This window comes from Marmota monax, unplaced genomic scaffold (assembly GCF_021218885.2).
Source record: "Marmota monax isolate L192 unplaced genomic scaffold, Marmota_monax_Labrador192_F-V1.1 WCK01_AAM20220418_F8-fsc00178, whole genome shotgun sequence".
Lineage (NCBI taxonomy): Eukaryota > Metazoa > Chordata > Mammalia > Rodentia > Sciuridae > Marmota > Marmota monax.
The window spans coordinates 978306-988684 of NW_026694501.1; positions in this window are offsets into that span (position 1 = coordinate 978306).

Sequence of the window (10379 nt, forward strand, 5' to 3'; positions counted from 1 at the left end):
ATATTCACTGGTATGTAGATGATCAATAACTGAGAGCATACCCTTCTATGTAGTGTGTAGAGAAGGCAAAAGTGCCTGAGGCTAATATGGTCCATGTTGGTTTTCTTGGCTTTCATTTATGTTCTTCTGGAAAAATTTGGACTTCCCTCATAACCCTATTTTTGTTTATATAGGCTCTACTTTAGAATAATGTGATCCTGAGCAGTAGCAGTCCCCCAAGCACAAAAACTGGTGTCACCTGGCAGTAGAGTACAGTTGGAAGAACACTTTGGAATAAAAAGCCACTGGTATCCAGTGAGTTCCCCTTGCCTGTTGCAGGTGGATTGTCCTTGAGTTCTTCTAAATTTATTGAAGGCCTCCTTTTTGGTCTAGTGTCTCTTTGAATTTGCCACAACATCCTATCAGAAAAGAATTCTTTCCTTCCTCAAGATGTTAGGGTCTGTAAACAAGTCAGGATGGCGCCTGGCATTTTGCCAGAGGGAGTGGTTTGTGAAGTAAAGCCAGTGAGCCATTAAGTGTGGAGATTCCTTATTGGTTGACTGCTGTATCTAGTTTATGTTAATTAAGATAAGCTGTGTGGAATGTATATATACCCCTCCGGTCCTACAATAAACATCTCCCACTCCTGCTGTATCAATGTACACAAGTTGCTCGTCACCCCCTGGTTATTTTGCTGCAGCCAGACTGTGACACAAGAAGCTATAAAAAGTCATAAGTGGTCACTTATGTTTTTTAAATTTTATTTTATTTATTCCAACTTGTTAAATATGACAACAGAATGTGATTCAATTCACATTATACATATAGAGCACAGTTCTTCATGTCTCGGCTTGTACACAAAGTAGAGTCACATCATTTGTGTCTTCATACATGTACTTAGGGTAATAATGTTCATCTGATTGGTCATTTACTTTTATATGAAAGTTGATATTAAGAGAAAGGAATGAGGAATCTGTTAACATGGAAGAAGGCAAAACCAAAAACACAAAAGATGGATTTCTGTGGCAAGGAGGTGAAGGTTTAAGAGAGAGGTGCTAAAGGTCCCAGGCCATGAGGAGAAAGTCAGACTTGCGGCAGAAAGTTGGGCTTGGAACGAATCACACAGGGAGTAAACAAGGCCTGTATCCTGGGCCTAGTCCCGTTACCCTGGGCTGCCAGGCACCTGCTCTACCTCGGCGGCCAGAGCCTTCTCAGACATTGACTGCACCAACTGTGGCTGCACAGCTACCGGCCCAGGGGTGCCGGGCCCTCCCTCTTGCCACAGGCCACAGCTGCAGATGTCAGGTTTCTGGCTCCTCCTCACATCAATTCCAGGCTTGTCAAAGTGCCACCCAGTGGGCTATGGGCCCTGGCTTCCTTAGGAGTGGCTGAATGATGCAACCTGAAGACAGAGGGAGCTGATCAGATAAATTCCTTCTGTTCACCTTCACCCACCAATTCCTCCACATGTGGTTTCTGCAGTATTTGGAGAATTCTTGCGGAACCAAGTGGATGCACTTTCTGACTCATCTCACTCCTCAGCATGTGAAGTAGAGGCCAATGGGTAACAGATCACTTGCTTTTCTTCCCTTTCTTCCTGCTCCACTTCCTTTTTCTCACTCTTGCTGCCTTGGGTTTGTCCCTCATGAAGGAGGTACATTCTTGCCTCAGGCTTTGTTTCCTAGGGAATCTAGGCAAAGACTGGGATCCTGGCCATCTATGACCCCTGGTCCCTCTAGTGGCAGCAATGTTTCAAGGAAGAACTGTGGTCATGAGCAGGGATTCACAGTGAAGCCTGGAGTGGTGGTTAGGACCAGGGGATGAAGGAGGGGACAGGCTTGGATCAGGTAAGAAGACTCTGAAGACAAGCCACTGGGAGAGACAGAGGTTCTCTGGACCTAGCACCTGGAGTTTCAAGGAAGCAATTGCCCAAGGGGCCTAAGAGTCTGTGGCCAAATCCTTAAAAAAATCTAATACAGAGCATCAGGAATTTAGTTGTAAAGTTTCCTACCATTCATAAGAATGCTAATGGCAGAGAAGCCATTGCAAATAGAGTCCAGAAAAGAGCCCAGAGAGCTGTAGAGGTGGCTGCCAACCTCACAAGAACAGCCATGGTGGATTTCTGGAATCTTATAGATGCCCATCTGAAACGTTACCTGGTATTTGGAAACAGCAACCGTGAAGACTGAAGAAGGCAAAGGTATCTGAGATGTGGAGGTCTACCTCGGCCATTTCTATCCAGCCAGGTGACATAGTGGTCTATAGCAACTTTGCTCAGACATGGGACATTCAGGGTCCGTTCAGCCTGACCCTGGCTTGCCAGTTTACACTTGGTATTTTCACTCACAAGAGCTAAAAGAATCTTATGATTTTATAAAATTCATAAAATTACTTATTCAACTGAGGGGCATCTTACTTCAACTTAGGCTTCTGTAAAATAGACGTACTGATAAGGCTTTTCAAGGAAGTTATGGAAAACTGCTGTGTCCTCTCAGGGTAGCTGTTGAAGGATTTACAAAGAATTACGCTACCCTATGGGTACGGGGATGATCCACATCTCCTTCTCTTCTGTCACCATCAACCTGTTACAATTAGCTAAAACCCAGAGCTTCTGAAGTCAGGGCAGCCTTACCATGAGGTACTGCTCACCTTTGCTCTGAGGCCCCTTTTCTGCTGGATCTATGTACTGCTTTTGAAAGTCCCAAGGAAATCTTCTTTGGCTGTGAATACAGAGGTTAGTTACATAAGATTTTGTTCGCTCACATCCAAGTCCAGAAGTAGGAAGTCTAGGGCTTGTGTGAAAACTCCATAAAATTACCAGGGAATCGGGTTCTTTTATTTATTTATTTTTCTCTGACAGTCCAGAGGCATGGCTTATATCCTCAGCATCACAAGAAAAGCTGCTGGTATTCCAGCCATTAACTCCACATACAAAGTAGAAAGAGAAGAGCCAGTCCAAAAAGTAGTTTCCTAGCTCTCACTGTTTTAAAGTTCCTGTCCGAAAGCCCCATCCAACAAATTCCAGTTATATCAGGATAACATTGGTCCTATATTTGATATACCATTTCTTTGGCCTGATTAGCTAGACCTGACTGTAAGAGATGCCAAGAAATATAGTTAGGCACTCTACTAAACTAAATGCAGAACAGAATCAGAGTCGCTATTGTTAAAGAAGAGGTGAGGAATTATTCTGTTTAGACAAGTTACAGCCTCAGTCACAGTAAATGTTACTCAATGCTCAATGTGAACATTCTGGCTACTGCATGTTGCTTATGAGGGCCTACAGAGTGGCTCAATGAGCTAGACTGCTGACACTGGGGTATTTGGCTTCACCTCTTTTGCAAACTCTGCATAGATTTCCTACATATGCAGGATGGAAAGGAGTCCATGCCCTTACATGGGGTCAGATCCATGATAATCATAGAACTTTTTTGTGGTCTCTGCTACTGAGATTCACCATTATTCCATTTGTCCTGCCTAACATTCCAGGTTCTTGCTCATCAACAGGATGAAAGAAGAGGTCCATGCTAATTCTCTAGCCTTCATCCATAGGAATGCCAACCTGGTCCCCCAAATTAAAATGATTGTAATTTTTAAAAACACCTAAACATTAAGACCCCATCCTCCTCCTCAGTCTGGTGCTCACGCCCTCTGACCTACTCTCTGGAATTATTGTTTCATTGCTCAGCAGGAATTCTCAAAGGTACAGCTGCAAAGAAGCCAATCTTTGCCTCTATGGTGACAGTGTCAACAGGACAGTCTGAATCTTGGTTTCATAGATACTGACTTGAGGGCAAGAAGGAGGACACCATGTCTAACAGAACTTTATGGCCTGGCTTATAGTCATCCTCACGTCTTTTGCTTTGGTACTGAAGGGTTCCAGTGTGGCTCAGTGGTAAAGCACTTGCACAGCATACTCAAGGCCCTGGGTTCATCACCAGCACTGCAGAAAACAAAACAAAACAAAAAAGTATGACTACTCATGAGTGGAACTATGTCGAGAGCTACTTTCAGTATGGTTGTATTCTCTGAGATTAGACAGTGCCCCATTTCTGACTATGACCTATGTCTTCAGTGTAGAACTGCAGTTGGATGCTACAGTTGGACTTTGAACTCTCTGATATGTATATTTTTAAAATAATTTTTTATTTGTAGATGGGCACACTACCTTTATTTTATTTATTTATTTTTATGTGGTGCTGAGGATCGTATCCCGAGCCTCACACATGTTAGGCAATCGCTCTGCCATTGAGCTACAGCCCCCAGTCCTGGTATGGATATTTTCCCCTTCAACAGCTACAGGTGAGTAGATGATGAGAAAACAAAGAAGGTATATCAGGGTGTTCATGGAATGCAGAGCCAGACTAAGGAATCCTGGTCATCAGTGAGATTGAACAAAGGTAAAAGCAAGAAGCACTACCCTAGAAATCAGAAAAACTGGGCGATGGGTTAGTCTACCAGAGATCTGGTATGGATACCAGAAGAACTATTCAGGGAATCCAAGTGAAAGTGTAAGTGAAGAATGAGAGCACACAGTGTAACCAAAACCAGAGCTCCAGGAGAGTGGATTAAGAGCTAATGGCACAACTATAGCAAAGGCATTGCAGTCTTAAGTCCACGAGCAAGGAGTGGAAGCCAACTCAGCCACCTTCTCTTGTCCCAGATGGACCTACCACCCTACCACTGATGCCTGTTTCCCAGGTAGCTTTGGACCCAGTTCTCCTGAAGGATATTTTAAGACCCTTTAGTCACTTGCACCTGCTACTTCATTCACCTTCCCCCTTGATTGGGATTTGCAATGATATGAGTCAGAAAGTCCTATAAGGCTTAAGCAAGTTCAGGTGGCATTTTCTGTCTCCTACATGTGAAAGTGTCTGAATACAAATGTCAATAGCTATTTTAAAAATTATTTTGGTGAAGTATAGATAACATAACACTCATTATTTTAACCATGTTAACTTGACAATTCAGTGAATTGTGTGTATTCACTTTGTTGTATAAACATCACCACCACCCATCCCCAGAATGCTTGTCCTTTTGCCAAACTCAAACTCTGCCCATTAAACATTAATTTCCTATTCCTTTCTCTCCTGTTGCTGCAAACTCTCCCTTTCTCTCATGAATTTAACTCTAGAAGTTTCCATGTATAATAGTATGTATAATTATATATCTGTAATTTCCTTTTGGGACTGGTTTATTTCACATGGCATAACGTCTTTAAGGCTCATCTATGTTGTAAACTGTGTCAGAATTTCCTTCTGAGGCAAACACCCTTTGAAATCAAATGCAACTTCCTGATAACTGTTGATACTTCCTCATTCTGAGGACCGACATCAAGGAAATGAAGACTGACATATTCTCTGACTAAACACAGCCTGGCTAAATCTGTATTTCCTACCTCGTGTCCCACAGTGCCTCTACTTCTCTTATAAAAAGCTGTCCACACCCTTGAGTCCCTGAAGATGGACTTTGAGACAGAAGGGACTCTTCTATCTTCCTGAAAACTGACTTTGAATAAACCCATTTTCAAGCTGGAGTTGTGGCTCAGTGGTAGAGCACTTGCCTCACAAGTGTGAGGCACTGGGTTCGATCCTAGCACTACATAAAAACAAATAAAGGCATTGAGTCCATAAACAACTAAAAAAATATTTTAAAAAGGATAAACCCATTTCCTTACCAACCTGTTTCCCTAGGTTTTGTGGAGTGGGACAAGAGGTAAAGCCTCTTGCCCTCCAGTTTCCATCCTTTTGAAGGCAGGATATTTTGTGATTGTAGGTGTGTGCCACATTTAGTTTACTCATCCATCTATCAATGGCTTCTTGGGTTGCTCTCACCTTTTGATTATTGTGAATAATGCTGCTTTGAAAGTGGATGTACATGTGTCTGTTCAATTTCCTGCTTTCAATGATTTTTGATAAATACCAAGAAGTAGAATTGCTAGACCTTATGGTAAGTCTCTTTAACATCAAGAAACTGATGGGCTGTTTTCCATTTGCACCGCTCCATTTCACATTCCCACCAACATTGTGCAAGGGTTCCAGTTTCTCCACATCCTCACCAACACCAGCTAGTTTGGTTTTGCTTTTTATGATAGCCATTGTAAGGTATGTTTGGGGGATTCTCATTGTGGGGAGCTGCATTCCCTAATGATCAGTGATGTGGAGCATGTGTTCATGTGCTTGTTGGCTATTTGTGTATGTTCTTTGGATAAATGTCTATTCAAGCTTTAACTAATTTTTAACTTGAGGGTTTTTTTATAATTTAAAATGTTTTATTATGAATTATAACACATTTATATAAAAAAGTGTAACTGCTGTGTGATTACCACAGGTAATATTGATCAGCATATTGATCAGCAGCAGCTCCAGAAAAAACATTTTATCTACTAATCCTATCTCTCTCCCAATACTTGGCTCCCCACCAACCAGGTGAAAAATCTCACAGGCCTCTCCTGACTCATTGCAAACCTTTTTTTGCTTTGATTTTTATGGGTTTATTAACTTGGTATGAATCCCTAAACGTGTAATTTTCTATTCCTGATTTTGAACTTTCTGTAAATGGAACCATACAGTAAGTACTAATTCGCACCAGTTTCTTTTTCTTTTCTTCTTTTTTTTTACTCAACATTATGATTTTGAGATTCATTCATATTACTGTGTCCACTTATTTTTACTGTTTGGATAGTATTGTCTTGTGTGACTTCACCTTATTTATCCACTCTATAGTTCACGGACATGGCGGTTGTTCTGTTTTTTGTATAATGTGAACATTGTATTAAGTTGTATTTCCTTGATTACTAATAGGTTGGGCAGATCTGTTGACTATTTGGATTACCTTTTGTGAAGTGCATACATATACAAGGTTTTAGAGGGGGATCCATTTTTCTGTGAGATTTTTCACCCTTCCTAGTGATTTAGAGGCATTCTTTATGTAGTTACTACACTCAACTAAGTCACTTGCCTTTTCACTCTTAATGTCTTTTGACGAACAAAATAATACCTCCCCTCTTCCTCCTCCTCCTCCTTTGCCACTCCCCCCATTATTTTGATTTCTGGTTTTTAACTTGAATTATTTTCTCCTTTGATGACTATTCTTTTAGTATAGTTCCTCCCTTTGCTGGTTTTTAGTGATTTTTCATTTCTTCTTCATAAAATATTGTATTGAGTATGTTTTTCTAGTGCAGGCTTTCTAATTGTGAATTCTTTTAACTTTTGTTTATCATAAAAGGTTTTTATTTCATCGTTAATTCTGAAGCTTAGTTTTTCTGGGTATAGTATTCTTGGTTGGCATCCATTTTCTCTCAGAGCTTGGTATATATTATTCCAAGATCTTCTAGCTTGGAGGGCCTGGGTTGAGAAGTCAACTGAGGTCTGGATTGCTTACCCTCTAAATGTGACAAGTTGTTTTTCTCTGGCAGCCTTTAAAATTCTATTCTGATCCTGTATGTTAGGCATTTTCATAATAATGTGCCTTGGTGTAGGTCTATTGTAATTTTGTACATTTGGGGTCCATAATGCCTCCTGTATTTGATTTTTCCACTTCATTCTTTGGGAAATTTTCTGATATTATTTTATTGAAAAGATTGTGCATTCCTTTCATTTGTATCTCTGAGCCTTCATCTATCCTGATAAATCTGAAATTTGGTCTTTTCAGGTTATCTTATACTGCTTGGAAGTTATGTTCGTGGTCTCTTAACATCTTTTCTCCATGTCAACTTTATTTTCAAGATTATATATTTTGGGGCTGGGGCTGCAACTCAGCAGCAGAATGCTTGCCTAGCATGCATGAGGTTCTGGGTTTGATCCTCAACACTGCATAAAAATAAACAAATAAAATAAAGGCATTCTGTCCATCTACAAGTACAAAAGTTTTTTTTAAAAAAGATTATATATTTTGTCTTCATTGCCTGAAACTGTATTCCAAGTGGTCTAGTCTGATGGTGATGCTTCCCATTGATTTTTTAATTTGGTTTACTGATTCCTTCATTTTAAGGATTTCTGTGTGATTCTTTTTCAGAATCTCTATCTCTTTATTGAGGTGATATTTCACTTCCTGTATTTTCTCTCTGATTTCACTCCTTACATCATCCTTTACCTTGCAGATCAGTTTAACTATGCACATTCTAAACTCCTTCTCTGATATTTCTTCCACTGTGGTGTTGATGGATTCTGTTATTGAAGTGTCTTGGTTTGTTTGGGGTGATTTGTTCCCTTGCTTTATCATGTTTTTTGTGTGTGTCTGCCTATTTAACTGTATGGATCTGAGGCAGTAGAGTTCTACTGTGTGAACTTTAAATAGTGTTCCTGAAGGTTTCCAGTACCTCACTGTTTAGGGAGAGACAAATAATATCAACAACCAATGCAAACAATATACAGCATTGAACCAAATAGTTTATACTATGGCATGTACAATGTTAATTGTGACAATAAACATAAATGATATGATCAATTATTGCCTACAAGTAAGTGTGCAAAAGGGTTTATGATTTCAAATGGTGGACAGAGAGAAAATAGAAGTGATGTAGGATGTGATGATTATGAGAGAGGAGGAGAGAAGATAGAAGTAAAAAATTAAAGGAAGAGTGAAAGAACAGTAGAGATTTGCTGTTAGCAGAAGAAAAGAGAAAATCAAGGAAAACAGATAAGTGAGAGAATAAAGTAAAAATTAAAAAAAATAAAAGAATACAAAACTGAAATAAGCTAATCAAACATCATAGTCCTCAAAATACTGAGCCATAAAAAATAGATGACTTCAAAAATGCTAAAAATGAGAAAAATATAAATATGTATAAATGTCCATGAACTATTAAGGTCACAAATAAACAGAGAAAAAAAAGATCTTGGTGAAAAGGTAAAGAAGTTAATTATTTCCGTCAGAATTCAAAAGATTCTCAACTTCCCTTCTGATCCCGTGTTAGGTGGGGTCATCTGGAGTGTGATGCTTGCTCCACTGTCAGGGTGGGGCTGCTGAAGGAGAGAGGTAATCCTGTAGGTAGAACTCCTGGCAATGGGGTTTAGGCTTAGGTATATTTCACATTCTTCACTGAACGCCAATTGGTCTGGAGATTTTAAATCAGCACACCTCCAGGCCCAGCAATTGCTGGTCCACACTGGAAGATCTGTCCTGGGTTCTACTTCTGTGGTAGAGGAGCCAATTCTTAGTCCACTACATCACCTGTGAACTCCATGTTTCCTGGTCTCGGGGTCAGTCTCCAAACTCAATCTCTCCTTTCCCTAACCTTTTGAATTCCCAGCCAGTCACATCTGTCCCAGCCGGTCATGCAAGCAGCCAGGTTGTAGGAGGAGGGGGAAAACCAGGTGGGTTTCCATGACCAGTAGTCCCTTGTGCAAATCTTGCTCCACATTTGATATCCTCCTGGTCACTTAAGCACACTGCATGTTGTGCAGTGTGGGTTTGTCAGGCCTGGATTTCAGGCCAAACTCAGGTTAGCTGGGAATTGGCTCTCCAGCTGCCAGTTCCCATGCTGCAGCTGCAAAGTGGTTCTTTCCTCTGAACTCCACGTGCGATCATGGGAGATGGGACTTCCTTCCTGCACAAGGATGTTGTGCAGCACACCTTTCAGTTTAGTTAGGTAGTATTTTTGTTCTCTAAACTCCCCTTACCCAGACAGTTTTAGGCCTCCTAAAAATGAGGGTTCCTTTAATTTCCTTATCCCTGCACTTTGCCTGTGGAGGGACTGCTCTGGCAATGGAGATCTTTTCCTTATATTATGATATCCAACCTCCTTGGTCCCCGATCTGTTTTGAATGTTCAGTATTAAATTCCAGTAAAGTCCTCTGACTTTTTTTATTGTTGTTGTTGTTGTTGACCCACCTTCCTGAGAATCGGCCAATCTGCTTTCTTGGTTTCATACCACCGAGGAGCCAAGAAGGTTCCAATAGAAGGTGACCCTTTCTATTCCACCATCTTGAAAACCCCCTGGGGTTATTTTGTTGTTGAGTTGTAAGATTTCCATATTTTGTGTATTAACTCCTTATGAGATACTTTGCAATTATTTTTACTTACTCTGAGGTTTGGTTTTCATTGTATAGATGGTGTCCTTTGATGAATGGAAGTTATAATTTTGATGTAATACAATTTATTTTTTTCTTGTTCCCCGGGCTTTCAGTGCCATATTGAAGAAATCATAGCCAAATCCTATATCATGAAGCTTTTCCTGTTTTCTTCTAAGAGATTTACAGTTTTATCTCTTATATTTAGATCTTTCAACCATTTGAGTTAATTTTTGCATACAATTATAAAGAAAGGGTCCAATGTCATTCTTTCACATGTGGATATCCAGTTTTCCCAACATTGTGTTCTGAAAAGACTGCCTTTTCCCCATTAAATGGTTTTGGAGCCTTTGTCAAAAATATTTGACCATGTAGGGAGGCTTTATT